Raw genomic sequence first — 19,721 nt, forward strand, 5'->3', positions numbered from 1 at the left:
TTGAGGTGGTATTATGTGGAGTCGACGTACGCCGCTGGTGCACATGGAAGGCGCAGTAGAGGCTTTACGATACGTGAATCCCATCCTCCGACCGATAGTGCAACCATATCGGCAGCATATTGGCGAGGCATTCCTCTTCAAGGACAACAATTCGCGCCCCCATCGTGCACATCTTGTGAATGACTTCTTTCAGGATAACGACATCGCTCGACTAGAGTGTCCAACATGTTCTCCAGACATGAACCCTAACGACATGCCTGGCATAGATTGAAAAGGGCTGTTTGTGGACTACGTGACCCGCCAACCAATCTGAGGAATCTACGCCGAATTGCCGTTGAGGAGTGGGACTATCTGGACCAACAGTGACTTAATGAAATTGTAGATAGTATCCACGACGAATACAGGCATGCATCAATGCAAGAGGACGTGCTACTGGGTATTAGGGGTACTGGTGTGTACAGCAATGTGGACCACCACCTCTGAAGGTCTCACTGTATGGTGGTACAACATGCAATGTGTGGTTTTCATGAGCAATAAAAAGGGCGGAAATGATGTTTATGATGATCTCTATTCCAATTTTCTGTACAGGTTCCGGAACTCTCCGAACCGAGGTGATGTAAAACTTTTTTTTTATGTGTGTATTAAAATGACTGACGGCATTTAACTATCAACATGGTCTGTTATTTTATGAGACTGGTTTTACTGACGTGGCAAGCCTTTGATTCTAGGGCCTTAACTTTTACATATGGACATACCCACTGTTGCTGACACATGCAATGTGGAGCTACCTTTATTGACTGATTGCTAATGTGAAGTTTGTTTGTTCTTGTGAGGAAGATGGGTCTAAATCCGTCGAAACGATGGTAAAGGTTATTTGAAAACCACCATTTGTTGCAACTGTTTGTCTATCTATTACATCCGACGTTCTGTAACTGTTGCTGTAGTGGAGCTATATTCAAAATATTGACCTTCGTAGCTTGTAACAACAGGTATCTCGGTACCCAAGAATCTGTCGATATACCAGCTGCACTGCATTCATTATGGTTCTCTGGACACAGAATATATGTATCCAATCTACTAAGATAATCAACAAGAACCATCCTTCGGGATGATACTTTGAAACTGATGAAAAAGCCGGACAAGTGCGAGTAAGACTCTGAGAATTCCGTGCAAACGTAATTACGTACAAAGTTAATAATAATTTCGTGTCGCTCAGTGGCCTGGTGCAAGTCTTTCTATTGGACGCCACTTCAGTGACTTGTTTGTCCGTAACATACCTCAGTTATCCAATCGGGGAAAGGGGATCCAGTGCTTAACATGGAATCCGGACCAGGTGTTGTGTCTGCCGAATGCTCACATTATTGATGGATGAACGCTAAATTAAAATGAAGACTGAAAGACCATTTGATCAGACCGAGATTCGATCCCAATTCCTCTCGCTTTTCAGGCAGCAGCTTTACCTCAAAATTCCAGCGGCCGGCATATATGCTGATAGTTCGTCTATAGGTTTGAAGAGTGAGTTTGCGTCAAACTACTTGACGTACGTGGCTATATCTTTTGATTACACAGACTTAGAAGCTTATAGTTTTTACACCGACAAGAGACAGTAGACCTTAGCACATGACATAAATTCCAGACTGAAAGCTGTACCAGTTACTGAGAAAAAACGTCTTAACAGACAGTCAATAAGTGGCAAAAAATATTTTTTATGTGATGTAGTTACAGAATAGCAATTTTAGGATTTTTTTCCGTTTACTTTAGCGGTGAAACCTTGCTCCTGATCAGATTTCTTGATTCTAGGTCAACGGGAAGCGCCACGTGTCTTCGCAACGGTCATCCCTTGGAATATAACAACACGGAATTCTAGCATGCACTTCCGGCTATTGAGACAGTGTTCTTAAGAACGCCGTTAAGACTAAATTAGCAAGTAACCTTGTAAACAGAAATGGAGATTTTTGCTCAAATTCTGAGTAGAATCCTGCTCTCTCCCTCCTGTCAAGAAACAAAAGGACAGAGTTGTTAAAGGTACCTCACCTGTTATTTAGCAATTTTTCCCTATCGATAACTTCTTGCGTCGGTCATCTTTAGTTATGTGGTGGCGCAAATGTTTACTGTGTATGTGTGTGTGTGTGTGTGTGTGTGTGTGTGTATGTGTGTGTGTGTGTGTGCGTGCGTGCGTGTGTGTGTGCGTGTTATCTTTCCAGAATTACTCCGCAAACCGAGGTTTTAAATTCGCTTCCACAGGACTTACTTGATGCAGTTTTGCCCTGAAGATGACTGGGTGGTCACCTGTCGAAATATCGGCTGTTGTCGACGACATCACCCGGCTGAATACCCGCAAGTTATAAGTTATCTGAACATCGTACGCCACAAGGGCAGGCGCGCGGTCTCAGGCGCCTTGTCACGGTTCGCGCAGATCCTCCTGTCGCAGGTTCGAGTCTTCCCTCGGGCATGGATGTGTGTGTTGTCCTTAGCGTAGGTTAGGTGGAGTTAGATCAAGTAGTGTGTAAGCTTAGGGACCGATGACCTCAGCAGTTTGGTCATATTCTTACCACAAATTTCAAAATTTCCAATGAACACAGTATACTCCAGGAGAAACAGATGTCTCATGGTCGTCTCTTTCGGTTGCACCGTCTTAGAAGCTTAAATTTTTAATACCACCCAAGGGACGACAGACTTTAGTATGCGACCTAAATTTGAACTTGATACCTGTGCCCGTTTCTGAGAAAAATGGGTCTGAACAAACGAACAGACGGACGGACAGACACTCGGACAAACAGACAGTCGAACAGATAACTAAGGGACCCTGTAAGGATTCTGTTTTTGCCGACTGAGGCACGGAACCCTAAAAAGGATAATACTGAATCACCCCAGATAATCAGTCACGTTGAGGGAGGAGAAAATCTGAAGTCCAAAACTCCCAGCAAAACCCAGTTATTCCAATAAAATCTTATCCAGGAAAAAGACTATCCTACTTATAGGTATTCATTATACAGGAATGATTAGTGCCATGCAATTAGAGATGGAAGCTATGAGTACATAAGGGAACAGCCAACCCACTAAAATGAAACACCAGTTCTAACAAAATCTGCAACAGGAAATTTTTACCTAGGATGTAAGGGTTCATTATTCTCTGGGAACTGAGCTCTTCTGAAAAGAAACTACGTCTAACTGTAAAACACAGATTCGAAACCACATGGTATTCAGTGCCCCGCAAATGAATGTTTCAACTTACTACACGTAAGCACGAAAAGACCATAATAGGAAAGCTCGCTGAAGACGATGAAATAGAAGAATAGTCAGTGGCATTTAAACTACATGTAAACAGCACAGGGTTCTACATCTCATGGGACACAAAAATCTGTTACATCGGGGAAGTTCAGTCACATTGAATACACGCCAAATAAACACTCCGGGAAATTAAAGATAGTAAGACGTAAAACGCTGAACTTAACAGGAAACTATCATGACAAGTACACGTGAATAGATACTGCTTAAGGGCTGGGCACGACCACAAGATCTTCACTTATATCCGAATTACTCAGATTGAAATACGAGCGTGACTAGGAAAAAAAAACATAATTACTAACTGGACATGAAAGTGCAGATACATTCATCTCTGACAACATCCTAACCAACGCAAAGCAACCTACTTAGTCTAAACCGTGTCCCCAGTGGAACAGACATGCTCGCCCCTTGGCGCCTGCGGCAAGAGTACCTTAGCAAGCCTCGTTTTTTCGCGTCGAGGGGAAGGGCGATGTTCGTCTAGCCAATAGAGTGAAAGCGGAAAAAGCGGCAAGCTCTACATTTGCAGAATGCTGTGTTACCGGCTATCTTTGTAATGGAAACAGGGAGGTTGGTATTGCTACGACATTCTAAGGGAAACGAACATCTCTTACCTATTCCGACACATTTGGAAACACTCATCCACGCATCTACATCGTGCAGTCAGACATTCAGGTCCGTATAATGGAAATGTAAGAGGTTGCTGATCTGAAAAGAAATAAAACAGTAGCGCACCATGGTATTGGCACACACTCAACTATACAACAAACGTAAGACACTAGCAGTGCATGAAATCATAACTTACGAAAGGGGGCAAAAGACGTACTACCCTTTCACGCGGACATAGTCTTTATGAAGAGCGTCGACTCAAAAATGTGTCCTACAAGTGTACTGCACGCGGTCTCCTTTATAGATAAATAGTTCAGAGTCCGCTGCTTCGATTGCATAGGCTGTATGGTCCGCACAATTTTTGTTGTTGTTTTTATCGTACTTTTATGTTGTTTACAAATCTTAACACTTCCTATTCTTCTCACACTAAATAAAGCCATGGATTCATGGTCTTTTCTGGATGTACTTCTGACCAAAAGGCGATTCTGTTAGTTGGAGGTCATGCGTTTTGTTAATCAGGTCTTTTGCGCTCTTGTTGTGATATTTACGTAGAAACTTTCACCCCAAACACGTATTTCTATAGATCTAATCGGGAAGTGAAACACCAGGTTTCGTAGACTTAGCTTTAAATTTTTTAAAGTACAATGAAATATTTCTTAAAAAAAATTTAATCCCCTATTTCATCTACTTATATGTTGAATTACCAGAAACAGTGACACACCTATTTTTTTATTTCTGTCGATTTTAGTAGTTGTAGCTTCAAGATTGCCTTAATAGCGATATATTTTCAAAACTCTTGTTATCCCATATCTCATCCCCTTAGACGTGGAATTCTGAGCCGGCCGGAGTCGCCGAGCGGCTCTAGGCGCTACAGTCTAAAAGCGCGCGACCGCTACGGTCGCAGTTTCGAATTCTGCCTCGGGCATGGATGTGTGTGATGTCCTTAGGTTAGTTAGGTTTAAGCAGTTCTAAGTTCTAGGGGAATGATGACCTTAGAAGTTACGTCCCATAGTGCTCAGAGCCATTTGAACTATTTTTTTGGAATTCTCAAAACTCCCTTCTTAAACAATGCCTACAGCATAAGATCAACACCCTCTGCAAATAAGTTTCTATCCTTAGTTGTTTGGGCTGGGCGATGATGAGTGAGTCAGTCAGTCAGTTGGGACATGGCCTTTTTAGACGTGGAGGTGTATACTTTCCTTGAATTCTTCCAATAAACTGAAATCGACCATTTATCTTTCCTACAACCGATCTTTCCTGGTCGTTCAGTTTGTCAATATGGAACGTTTTCCTCAGATATTTAATCGAGCCGGCTTTGCCAAGCAGTACACCACTAATGCCGTATTGGAAACGTTGTAGGATTGGATTTGCTACTCATCTGCATTAAGTTTTTCCACATTTAGAGGGAGTTTCCACTTATCACAGCTTTTTCTTATATATAACAGAAGTTCGTCGCAGTCGTTGGGTCAAACCTACGGAAGCGGAGGGAAGGAACGAGTGACGGGAGAGGGGTGATGAGGAATCTTACTTCGTCGCTGATTGCGTGATACGCTCTCATTCTTTCCAAGAATGAGCGGGAAAGAAATTTGTGCCAGGCTGCGTATTTAGCTAGAGGCCGATCGCAGCTACTCGCTTTCGCAGAAGCGCGTCCGCACGTCCTGTCGATGACGAAATTATATGCAAAAAGAGAGCGAGTGAGTCGGTTCGACACGGGCAGGGGTGCCAGCTGGGTGGGTGGGGCGAGGTGGATGGCGGCCTGTCATTACGAATAATTGAACCATTTCCGCTTTGCAGAGCTGGGAGCCCATTATCCGTGAAGTGGCGAGGCCGCCGCCGCCGCCGCCGCCGCCGCTGCCAGATGTGCCGAGCCTTGCGACAACTGTTGCACCCGGCCAGCGCGTATCCACAGCCTCCCCACCCCCGCCTCACCCATCGCTACCCCTTCCCCCTCCCACTTCAACCATGTGCGGCGCCTAGCCCTGAGATTCTACTGCTGCAGACCCTTTTATCGTGTTCGTGGAACATCGACGCCACGTTGTGTACGGAGGGACACGAAATTAACCACGGTTGTGTGAAATGTGTAGCAGCGACCTGGTTTCTAACCAGCAATACCCAGCGCGTCGGGGAGCTGATAACTACCATTCAGTTTTGAAATATATTCACTAGCTGGTGGCTCCACAGATTGCAAATATTTTTAGAAAATCATGGGGCACACCAGATGCGCAAAACTATAGGACTGTATCTCTGACATCGATCTGTTGTAGAATTTTAGAACATGTTTTTTGCTCGTGTATCATATCATTTCTGGAAACCCAGTATCTACTCTGTAGGAATCAACATGGATTCCGGAAACAGCGATCGTGTGAGACCCAACTCGCTTTATTTGTTCATGAGACCCAGAAAATATTAGATACAGGCTCCCAGGTAGATGCCATTTTCCTTGACTTCCGGAAGGCGTTCGATACAGTTCCGCACTGTCGCCTGATAAACAAAGTAAGAGCCTACGGAATATCAGACCAGCTGTGTGGCTGGATTGAAGAGTTTTTAGCAAACAGAACACAGCATGTTGTTCTCAATGGAGAGACGTCTACACACGTTAACGTAACCTCTGGCGTGGCCCAGGGGAGTGTTATGGGACCATTGCTTTTCACAATATATATAAGTAACCTAGTAGATAGTGTCGGAAGTTCCAAGCGGCTTTTCGCGGATGATGCTGTGGTATACAGAGAAGTTGCAGCATTAGAAAATTGTAGCGAAATGCAGGAAGATCTGCAGCGGATAGGCACTTGGTGCAGGGAGTGGCAACTGACCCTTAACATAGACAAACGTAATGTATTGCGAATACATAGAAAGAAGGATCCTTTATTGTATGATTATATGATTGCGGAACAAACACTGGTAGCAGTTACTTCTGTAAAATATCTGGGAGTATGCATACGGAACGATTTGAAGTGGAATGATCGTATAAAATTAATTGCTGGTAAGGCGGGTACCAGGTTTAGATTCATTGGGAGAGTCCTTAGAAAATGTAGTCCATCAACAAAGAAGGTGGCTTACAAAACACTCGTTAGACCTATACTTGAGTATTGTTCATCAGTGTGGGATCCGTACCAGGTCGGGTTGACAGAGGAGATAGAGAAGATCCAAACAAGAGCGGCGCGTTTCGTCACGGGGTTATTTGGTAAGCGTGATAGCGTTACAGAGATGTTTAGCAAACTCAAGTGGTAGACTATGGAAGAGAGGCGCTCTGCATCGCGGTGTAGCTTGCTGTCCAGGTTTCGAGAGGGTGCGTTTCGATATGACGTATGGAATATATTGCTTCCCCCTACTTATACCTCCCGAGGAAATCAAGAATGTAAAATCAGAGAGATTCGAGCGCGCACGGAGGCTTTCCGGCAGTCGTTCTTCCCGCGAACCATACGCGACTGGAACAGGAAAGGGAGGTAATGCAGTGGCACGTAAAGTGCCCTCCGCCACTCACCGTTGGGTGGCTTTCGGAGTATAAATGTAGATGTAGATGTACTTGCTAGGCAAATCTTTTTTGGCTACCAGTTTCGGTTTATGCTAATCATAATGAGGCATCTGCTTACATAATGGCTTAAAGTACTTACCAGGTGTTTTTCGAACATCTGTGTCGACAATACGTGAAGTTTGCAACGTTTCGTGCCACTTCATCGTGGGTGAGGCGAAATGTTTCCCCACTTTTGCTATCAGACAGATGATGTTCTATAGCGGATATATCATAAACCACAGGATGTCCCAGGAGTAATGGTCGATATTCGGAGATTTCACACAAACGCTCATCTCAAGCAAAAAACTTCCTATGGACATAGGCCCTGTTCCGAATGGTTCGCAAGATAGAAAACATTTTGGGCTAGTGGCGCACACGTATGTATCTTACTAATGCAACGACTTGAGAATTTTATTCTACCTCCTAGCTTTCAATCCCTTTGCTCGGAATCTCTTTTTGCCATCAAACGAACCCGTCGACCGCGCGGTCGTCCGTGGTGTTGTTGTGAATGAAGTGCTGCGAGGGGTGGAGAGTATCTCATAAAAAACCATCGGTTAACTGTGTTTGTATATGCCCTAGCTAAAATGCCTCACATCTGGAACTATGAAGAATATGCAGATATAGTGCACGTTTACGGCTTTTCCGATGGTAGTGTTTCTTCTGCTGCCAAAGAATACCGTCGGCGCTATCCGACACGTCGATTTCCTAATCGTAGAGTATTTATCACAGTTTTCAGCTCAATTTCTTCTGGAGGTGTAGTTCAATAAGCTGTGCAGGATCAGCAACACGTTGTTGAAATGAAGCAGCGTAGTCCACCTACAACACGCGACTGTACTGTGAGGTGCAGCCGGCCGAGGTGACCGAGCGGTTCTAGGCGCTACAGTCTGGAACCACGCGACCCCTACGGTCGCAGTTCGAATCCTGCCTCGGGCATGGATGTGTGTGATGTCCTTAGGTTAGTTAGGTTTAAGTAGTTCTAAGTTCTAGGGGACTGATGACCTCAGAATTTAAGTCCCATAGTGCTCAGAGCCATTTGAAACATTTGTGAAGTGCACGATGACGCTTAGAGGTAAATATTTTAAATGTATGTATTTTTCAAGTGATGCTTTGTAAAATTAGTGTATTAATGTTAACTAACTATTGTACATATCTACATATGTAAATCTGACAGTGTACTGAAGAACACAGAAAATAAATAACAATGTACATTAAATGTGTTCTGTCCCACCTAACTTAGCTACCTCATGTTTCTCCGAAATGAAACAATATTTGAAAAATGCAAGAGGCCAGCGATGCACCTATGTCAGGACCTCCCACTTTGGGCAGGCGCGCACAATCCCTATAAGTGTAGAAACGTCATTTTCAACACGTAGTTACCTTTTTTTAAACGTCGCGTGGATGTTTTTCCGCCGAAATGAAAACTAGATATACAGTTAGTGACGGTAGATTTGGTTTCACTGCTCTAAACCTTATATATTCTGGAATACTTAGACTTTAGTAATGGACACGGTGCTAAAGTTTCTGCCGTAATGCTGTAAGGCCGTAATGCGAATTGCCTGCACTGTCCTGAATCCTGCTGTAGGCTACTCTGCACTATATGGCAGAAACTATGGCGTCGTTGGCATCCTTTAAAGTTTACGTATTTCAGATGGTATGTGGTCTATAACAGTGAAAACATGTCTGCCGTCACTTATTGTGCCTCTAGTTCTCATTTCCGTAGAAAAAACGTACATGTGCCATTTAAAGAAAACGTAACTTTGTATTGAAAGTAATACTTGCATACAGTTATGGACTGCACATTCCTGATCATAGTACGAGCACCTGCCGACCGGTTGGCCGTGCGGTCTAACGCACGGCTTTCCGGGCGGGAAGGAGCGCCTGGTCCCCGACACGAATCCGCCCGGCGGATTTGTGTCGAGGTCCGGTGAACCGGCCAGTCTGTGGATGGTTTTTAGGCGGTTTTCCATCTGCCTCGGCGAATGCGGGCTGGTTCCCCTTATTCCGCCTCAGTTACCCTATGTCTGCGATTCCTGCGCAAACAAGTTCTCCACGTACGCGTACATCACCATTACTCTACCATGCAAACATAGGGGTTACACTCGTCTGGTGTGAGACGTTCCCTGGGGGCTCCACCGGGGGTCGAACCGCACAATAACCCTGGGTTCGGTGTGGGGCGGCGGAGGGGTGAAGTGGACAGCGGTAGTCGTCGTCGAGTTGTGGACCACTGCGGCTGCGGCGGGGACGTAGCCTCTCCGTCGTTTCTGGGTCTCCGGGTAACATACAGTACAATACAATACAATGAGCACCTGGCATAGGTTATCCCTGCCCAGTTGCATTTATCACATTTTGTTTCGTTACGGAAAAACATGAGGTGGCAGAGTTAGCTGGGGCATCCTATAAGAATTACATGTTTAAAATTTTAGAATGTTTAGAGGAGATAAAAGGAACACTTGCTTACATGACAAAAGTGTTACAAGTGCAACGTTTTCCTATCTGCCGTTTGATAACTATTCTTTCAGGGATATTGTTGACCTCCCATGGATTTCGTTTTTTTTTTTTGGGGGGGGGGGGGGAGAGGAGGTAAGGTGTTTTGTGTACGCGAAACGATAGACAATCCAGAAGAGCTACCAGGTTTTTTGATCGTGTTAGACAATTATTTACCATACAGATGCCAGTTGTGCGTTAATATAAACGAAAAACGTTTCCAGCAACGTCTCTAAAACATTATTCGTCACAGGGCAGTGTGAACACCGTCTCTGAACGTCACTACCATCAAAACCTTCATGCACCCCTAGGGGGGATGGGGGGGGGGGGACGGTGCGGTGCACGTGTGACAGTTTTGTCCAACAAATAATGTTTCTTTTTATCTTCTCGAAACACTCTAAAATTTTTATGCCTATTTCGTACACTCTGATCAAAAGTATTCGGACACCACCATCTAATACGGAAGTGACCACTAGATATCACAAAAAGTGATCCCGTTAGTTTAAAAGGAGGCGGGGAGTACTGTATTGTCAGTATAAAAGTAGTAACAGCCGAATGGTACGGTCAGTAGAACTCAGTGACGGAATGAGGACTAGTTATTGTACGTCACCTGAGTAACGTATCCATCAGGGACATTTCAAGGCTTCTGAAGCTGCCCAAATGAACTGTTGGTAATGTGACTGTCAAGTGGAAATGCGGAGGAACAATCGCAGCTGAACCTAAAACACTCTGACCTCATGTACCGACGGGAAGGGACCGCCAACCTTTGCGGGGGCTGTTCGTAAAAAAGTAGCAAGAAATCAGGGGGATGAAGCACTCGTGAGTTACAAAAGCACTACCGGCAGTCCAGCCAGCACAGTGATTGTGCGTAGAGAGTTAAAAATAGTCGGGTGCAGTGGCCCATCAGTGCCTCATAAGGCACACATTTCTGTAGTTAATGCTAAGCGACACTTCTTACACACCGACGACACTGGACCGTGGATACTGGAAACGGATGATTTTTAGTGATCCGATGGAAGACTTCCGCTTTGGCGAATGGCTGGAGAACTTTACCTGCTATCACGTGTAGCACCAACAGTAGAGAAAGGAGGAGGGGGTGTTACGGTTATTTGTGGTGAGGGTGTGGTCCCCTTACTGCGCATAAGAAAATGCTAAATGCGGAAGGATATGAACACATTTCACGGTGTTCTGTACTGCGTACGAAAATATCAGAGGCGGTGGTTTTATCAGCATGTTAATGCACCCTGTCATAAAGCAGCGCCTGCGAGGCCATGGTTTGTCGATAATAACATTCCTGAAGTGGACTGGTCTGCCCAGAGTCCGGACCTGGGTGCAGTGGAACACCTGAGGGATAAGTTATAACGCTGTCTTTACTCCACACCCCAGCGTCCAACGTCGCTGTCTTTTAACGTTTCGTCTCCTGGGGAAGAATGGGCTGCAATTCCTCCACAGACTTTCAGACAGCCCATGCAAATGCCAATAGCAGAGTTCAAGCCATCATGAAGGCGAAAGATGCACACACCTCATATTAATGTCCACTAATACGTGTCCGGATACGTTTGACCAGACAGTGTATTACTGCCAAAAATGTATTTTCAACGCTTCACGCAAACGGTAGACGACGCGCGATTTCAGCACTGGGTTGTCGGTGTCAGGGTATAGCAAAGCTTTCGACGTGTCCCTGTGGATGTCAGAATGATCCGCATCGGTTGGACTGGCCGATAGATCATTTTCCATGTGCTGATGATAACTAATAACCAACAGCACAGGAGTGGCCTTAGGAAGCATTAGACGTGAGTGTTGAACCTCACAAAAGATAAATAGAATGATTAGTAAGATATGCAATGAAACTGTGGCACGCATAAATCCCCGTTTATCACAACGCTCCTTGACAACATTCACATACAAAAAATTACACCGAAGAGTAAAAAAACTGGTACATCTGCCTAATAACGCTTAGGGTCCCAGAGAGCGGGCAGAAGAGGCACAACACGACGTGGCATGGACTCGACTACATCGCGCTGGAGAGAATTGACACTATGAAACCTGCAGGGCTGTCCATAAATCCGTAAGAGTACGAGAGGGTGAAGATCCCTTCTGATTAGCACGTTGCAAGGCATCCCAGATATGCTCAATAACCCTCATGTTGGGGAGTGTGGTGGCCAGCGGAAGTGTTTAAAGTCAGAAAAGTTCCTGGAGCCACTCTGTAGCAATTCTGGACGTGTGGGATGTCGCACTGTCCTGCTGGAACTGCCCAAGTCCGTCGGAATAAACAATGGACAAGAATGGATGCAGGTGATCAGACAGGATGCTTACTTACGTGTCTCCTGTCAGAGTCGTATCTAGACGTATCAGGGGTCCCATATCACTCCACCTGCACACGCCCCATAGCATTACAGAGCCTCCACTTGAACAGTCCTCAGCTGACATGCAGAGTCCATGGATTTATGAGATTGTCTCCATACCCGTACACGTTCATCCAGGCAACATGTTTCCAGTCATCAGCAGTCCAATATCGGAGTCGACGGGCGCAAACTGGGCGTAAAGCTTTGTATCGTTCAGTCATCAAGTGTACACGAGTGGGCCTTTGGTTGCGAAAGCCCATATCGATGATGTTTCGTTGAATGTTTCGCACGCTGACACTTATTGATGGCTCAGCACTGAAATCAGCACAATTTGAGGAAGGGTTGCACTTCTGTCACGCTGAACGATTCTCTTCAGTCTTCGTTGGTCCCGTTCTTGTAGAATCTTTTTCCGGCCGCAGAGACGTCGGAGATTTGATGTTTCACCGGATTCGTGATGTTCACGGTACACTCGTGAAATGGTCCTACGGGAAAATCCCCTCTTCACCGCTACCTCGGAGATGTTGTGTCTCACGGCTCTTGAGCCGACTATAACCCCACGTTCAAACTCACTTAAATAGTAATAACCTGCCATTGTAGCAGCAGTAACCGATCTACCAACTGCGCCAGACACTTGTTGTCATTGCCAACCGCAGCGCCGTCTTCCGCCTGTTTAGATATCTCTGTATTTAAATACGCATGCCTAAACCAGTTTCTGTGACACTTCAGTACAGGATGTGTTCAATCACGAGAAATGCAGAAAATAAAAAAAAGTAGGAGACGAGGTACTGGTGGAAGTAAATCTGTGAGGACAGGGCCAGAGCCGTGCTTGGGTAGCTCAGATGGTAGAGCATTTGCCCGCGAAGGCGAAGGTCCCGATTTCGAGTCTCGGTCCGGCACACAGTTCTAATCTGCCAGTAAGTTTCAGAAAATTAACAATTTTAACATATTTTCTTAGATTAACTAATGAGGATTTCTCTTAGAACTTTTTATGCCAGAAGTTACTCCATCAAAAATGACGCCGGGAAATCGGCTCATCACTTTAAAAGAGAAAAGAATCTGTCCACGATGCTGGTCTGTCACTTCTTACAGAGTGCCGAAATCTTTATCTTTCGCTGACTACCCTGACCCAGCGTTCTCAGGAGGTAACTCTTCGGTATAAGGCAAGATTCCTTTGACACGTGTTTTGGCCTCTATGAGAGTGCAGGTGTTCATGACACTACGTTATACGAAAAACTACAGGAACGTGACTCACAAATGCCAGAGCTAACAACGTCCGGGTCACCGTCCGCTTCCTGCGCTGAGCTGTGGGCTCGTCTCATCCCCTCACGCTTTCCTCTGGAAGGCGAGTCGCAGCTCCCAGGAGGGTCGGTCACTATACTGGACCACTGCATCCGGAATGGTTCATCATTCGCAAAACAGCCACTAGGAAAGAGAAGGAATTAAAGTAAATGGCTTAATCCAAGCAATGACTGACATTACTAATTACAAGAATTAACTGTTTTATTAACTGGTGCGAACAGAATGCAGAATTTAATTCAGTTATGAATAGTACGCAATATGCCAGTCTAGCAACGGACTGACACGTATCATTGGGGAGTGGTCCCAGTGTTAGTGGCTACACGGCGAAATGAAAATACCTGCTCCGACACAGTTACAGAAGTTCCAGGAGAGAAGCTGCTGCCCTAGAAGACCACTGACATCCACAGAAGAAATAGTACGATAATAACGAAATCATGTTGTGTGAAATAACAGAAAGCCCAGTTTTCGTTGCCTTTGGGTTGAGGTGGTATTAATAATCTCAACTGCATCGAGTCGTTAAAACATACAGTAAGAAGGATAGATGAAACAGTAAAATGTGAACTCTGTTATTTAAACACGTTCTAGTATAGAACTGACATGTTCAGTTTTAAGTGAACAAGACAGGTAGCCTGGAAGGCGCACACAAGGAGTTCCGTACGAGCCTTGTGACGTAGCAAAATATTCTGATACAGCAACATATTCTGCTACAGTCTGTGTAGTCAGACGAAAACACTACAGGTTCCATCTCACTCTCTGTAACGCGGAAAACAAGAACTGGAAAAAGCAACACAATACACGAACTTCAAACAGTGTTCATGTGACAATATATATAATTCCTTCTATCGGTGTCGACTGTGATACGTAAGTTCTTTGGCTTGTTTTTAAGCAAATACAATCGTTTATGTCTCTAGTTAGATGTCTACCACTGATGGTATTCGAACAGTTATAAGTCTGCAGTTTGTGTCCGATTATATAATTAGCATATTAGATCGTGTGAACAAACTGAATAAAATCATTCTGGATATTTCGCTGGGCTATTACGAAACACTAAAACAACGAAAGTGCCGACGTTTCGACCATCTTTTCAGTGGTCCTCATCAGGGCGTCTAACTGCTGACATGGCCGAATACCCAAAATGATTTTCAACAAATGAAACTGTATGTTTCCAGAGACCTCTTCAAGTCTTAGACACCAATAGCGTATACATACAGACTGGAGCGACGAGTGGAAATTTGTAACAAGGCCGGGATTCGAACCTGGGTCACCTGTTCACTACGCAGATGCGCTAACCACTACGCTATCCTGACACAGCGGAGCTGCATAACTGCACGGACTACCCTAGCACGCCTCCCTCGAAGAGGACTCTGGAAGCACAGAGTTTCATTTGATTAAGGCACTTATGGCTGTGTATCATGTAGGATCTTCCGGTTCATACGATGCAGAGGTGCTGTTCCAATACAGTTGGAGAGCCTTTGCAATCCTGTTCGGGTTTAGGTTTAGTACCAAATGGGCTGAGGCATGAATGGAATTTGAGGTTGAGGAGGGAGGCGTGCTGTAATAGTCCGTGTAGTTGTGCACGGCTACTGTGCCAGGGTAGCGTAGTGCTTACTCCATCTGTCTAGTGAAGGAGAGACACGAGCCTGAATCGCAGCCTTTGCACACATTTTCGTTCGTCGCTTCAGTCTGCTTATATTCACCAAAAAGACCTTACTCACACTGACACTGGTCGTGAAAGACTGTGAATTTATACGACTCAACAACGTTTAACGTCTAAGTATTGAATTCTACTGATTATTTCGTGTACTTGACGTTAAGTAGATGAAAATGTTTTTAACGAAATTCTAATAGCTCGAATGACAATCGTGACGCGGTGTAAAATACACTCCTGGAAATGGAAAAAAGAACACATTGACACCGGTGTGTCAGACCCACCATACTTGCTCCGGACACTGCGAGAGGGCTGTACAAGCAATGATCACACGCACGACACAGCGGACACACCAGGAACCGCGGTGTTGGCCGTCGAATGGCGCTAGCTGCACAGCATTTGTGCACCGCCGCCGTCAGTGTCAGCCAGTTTGCCGTGGCATACGGAGCTCCATCGCAGTCTTTAACACTGGTAGCATGCCGCGACAGCGTGGACGTGAACCGTATGTGCAGTTGACGGACTTTGAGCGAGGGCGTATAGTGGGCATGCGGGAGGCCGGGTGGACGTACCGCCGAATTGCTCAACACGTGGGGCGTGAGGTCTCCACAGTACATCGATGTTGTCGCCAGTGGTCGGCGGAAGGTGCACGTGCCCGTCGACCTGGGACCGGACCGCAGCGACGCACGGATGCACGCCAAGACCGTAGGATCCTACGCAGTGCCGTAGGGGACCGCACCGCCACTTCCCAACAAATTAGGGACACTGTTGCTCCTGGGGTATCGGCGAGGACCATTCGCAACCGTCTCCATGAAGCTGGGCTACGGTCCCGCACACCGTTAGGCCGTCTTCCGCTCACGCCCCAACATCGTGCAGCCCGCCTCCAGTGGTGTCGCGACAGGCGTGAATGGAGGGACGAATGGAGACGTGTCGTCTTCAGCGATGAGAGTCGCTTCTGCCTTGGTGCCAATGATGGTCGTATGCGTGTTTGGCGCCGTGCAGGTGAGCGCCACAATCAGGACTGCATACGACCGAGGCACACAGGGCCAACACCCGGCATCATGGTGTGGGGAGCGATCTCCTACACTGGCCGTACACCACTGGTGATCGTCGAGGGGACACTGAATAGTGCACGGTACATCCAAACCGTCATCGAACCCATCGTTCTACCATTCCTAGACCGGCAAGGGAACTTGCTGTTCCAACAGGACAATGCACGTCCGCATGTATCCCGTCCCACCCAACGTGCTCTAGAAGGTGTAAGTCAACTACCCTGGCCAGCAAGATCTCCGGATCTGTCCCCCATTGAGCATGTTTGGGACTGGATGAAGCGTCGTCTCACGCGGTCTGCACGTCCAGCACGAACGCTGGTCCAACTGAGGCGCCAGGTGGAAATGGCATGGCAAGCCGTTCCACAGGACTACATCCAGCATCTCTACGATCGTCTCCATGGGAAAATAGCAGCCTGCATTGCTGCGAAAGGTGGATATACACTGTACTAGTGCCGACATTGTGCATGCTCTGTTGCCTGTGTCTATGTGCCTGTGGTTCTGTCAGTGTGATCATGTGATGTATCTGACTCCAGGAATGTGTCAATAAAGTTTCCCCTTCCTGGGACAATGAATTCACGGTGTTCTTATTTCAATTTCCAGGAGTGTACATCAATGACCGTCTAACAAACGCGTCTTCCATTAGTGGTAAAACTGAAAGGAATGAAAACCGAATGACATTCGATACCATGTTTAAGATCTCTCCCGATCTCGAAAAATGAAAGAAACTTTAGGATGTAACATCGCGTTGACGTGGAAGGACGTTAAATTGGTCAAGGAGCTATGCAATAGTTATTCTTAATTTAGTCAAGAACGCAGAAGTTATTAATGAAAGTGCTCTTCTAAGAGCTTACTTTGCTCTTGTTGTAAGTATTACACTCCCTCCTCACTGCGCCTAAGATGTTTTTGCTGTTCGCTTGCACACATTTGCTGATACTCCCTAAAGGTATATGACTGTAAGATACAAGAACAAAATTGTCGAACTTCATCTGCAGGTAATAAAGATACAAGTTTAAAAATTATTATTATTACATTACGCTACTTAAGACTCAAAATGGCGCAGCCTTCTTCGTCAGGTTACGGTTTAATCCGAAACTAATTTACATAACATGTTGTCGGGTTCTTGTAGATTTTATGAACCAGAGTGCAAGAAAAGCATGTTCTGAAATTAAACCGTTTACAGGCTTGTTTATATTAACTTCATTTCTTTAGATAAGAATTGGTCTACGAATTATGAACTCGAACAACGTGGACCAGGAACATGAGTAGAGATACTTCCTGCTCCTGTTGTGTGTTAATGACATGGCTGATAACATTAGTAGTGATATGAAACGTTTTGCAGATGGTACACTTATCTATAATGAAGCACTGTCTGAAAACAGTTCACTAACATTCAATAAAATCTTGATAGGGTTTCAAAGTGATGCAAAAATTAGCAAATTACTTTAAATTCTCGGGAATGATAGTTGTGCAAAATGACAAACCGCATTATCCTATTAATACAATATCAATGACAGCTGGAATCGATCAACTCATACATTTTTTAGAGATATTAAATGGAATTATCACATAGACATAGTTGTAGATACAGCTGGTGGAAAACTTCGATTGATTGGTGGCATACTGGGAAAATTCAATCAGTCTACACAGAAGGTTGCTTCCAAAACCTTCCTGTGGCCATTCCTAACGCGACTTCTATTCCTTCATACGTGTATACAGATCTAAAGTATTACTCAAGTGTGCGAAACTCATATCAAATTTACACTAACAGAAAAAAATCGCAATACGAAGAAGTATTTTTACGACATGAAAAAAAGTTGGTAGGCATGATTTCTCATCTGAAAGATGATGTCTATTCAAATTTCGAGACAGTGGCCTAAGTTTGCTTTAAATACACGTTGTGAAGGTCGTAAGCGTTAGTCACCTTTGACATTGGAAGTGGTGAGTTGATAGTAGTCAAGAATGCCTTTTAAGGTGACAAAGTCGCCCTTGTCATCACCTCACTGCGTCCGAACGAGATCGTGTAATAGGGTTACTAGAGGTTGGACGTTCCTTCTAAGATACTGCAGAAAAGTTTGGCAGGAATGTAACCAATGTACGTCATTGATGGCAGTGATGGTCACGAGAATATACCGTCGCAAGAAGTCCGGGCTCAGTACGGCCACTATGTCACCCGCGAGAGGGAAGACCACAGTGGTCCACGTATGTTCTGGCGCTTCGTACTGCATCCACAGCAACGATTTGAACAGCAGGTACCGCCACAGTGACGCAACGAGCAGTTACAAATCGATTACTTCAAGAACAGCTCTGATCCAGACGCCCTGTAGCGTGCATTCAACTGACCCCAAACCACCGCCATTTGCGACTTCAGTGGTGTCAACAGAGAGCTCACTGAAGGGCAAGGTGAAGGTCTGTCGCGTTTTCTCATGAAAGTTGGTTCTGAGTCGGTGCCAGTGATGGCCGTGTTTTGAGGTAGGAGGAGGCCAGCTGAGGGCTAGCAACAAACATGTCTGTGTACTAGACACCTGGAGTTACGGTCTCGGGTGCGATTTCATATGGCAGCAAGAGCACTCTCGTGGTAATCCCGCTCACACTGATTGCAATATTGTAAGTAAATATCGTTTTCGATCTGATGTGCTGCCATTCACAAACGGAATTCAGGGATTATTTTCCAACAGGATAACTCTCACTCATATACCGCTGTTGTAATCAAACATGCTTGACAGGTTGTCGACATGTTGCCTTGGCCTGCTCGATAACCACATCTGTCTCGAATAGACAACTTTTGGGTCATCATGGGACGACAACTCCAGCGTCTTCCACAAACAGCATTAACAGTCCCTGTACTGAGTGACCAAGTACAACAGGCATATAACTCCATCCCACAAACTGACATCCGTCATATGTACAACACAATTCATGCACGTTTGCATTAAAAATTCTGGCCGTTACACCTGTTTTTAATGTAACACCATTTCACATTTGGAATGGCTTATATCGTGCTTTCATTAACTTGTGATCTTGCAATGTTAATCATTTAATTATGCTACCTTGACAAATGTATTCCCGAAATTTCATAACTCAGCATTAATTATTTTTTGGTGTTGTAATTTTCTTCCGTCAGTGTGACTATCAGAGTATACTGAACGTACACATAGAAGGGCAGCACGAACGATAACAGATTGGTCCACAGAAGAGAGTCACACATTTCCTGCAAAACCTGCAACGGCAGACGCTTGAAGACAGACGTAGACGATCCCGCGAAAGCCTACTTACGAACAAGAACGAGTATTACATGAGAAATCTAGAAATAGACTACATCTCCCTAAGCATCGTTCCTGTAGGTCGCGAATACAGGATTAGACTAATTACAATGCCACATTGCACAGTGGTTTTTCTGCACTTCATGCGCGAATCGAAAGGGAAAAAGCCCTAATAGTGACACAGTGGGATACTACGATAGGTACCCTTTGCCACGCACTTCATAATGGTTT

Source organism: Schistocerca serialis, chromosome 4, assembly GCF_023864345.2.
Source record: "Schistocerca serialis cubense isolate TAMUIC-IGC-003099 chromosome 4, iqSchSeri2.2, whole genome shotgun sequence".
Lineage (NCBI taxonomy): Eukaryota > Metazoa > Arthropoda > Insecta > Orthoptera > Acrididae > Schistocerca > Schistocerca serialis.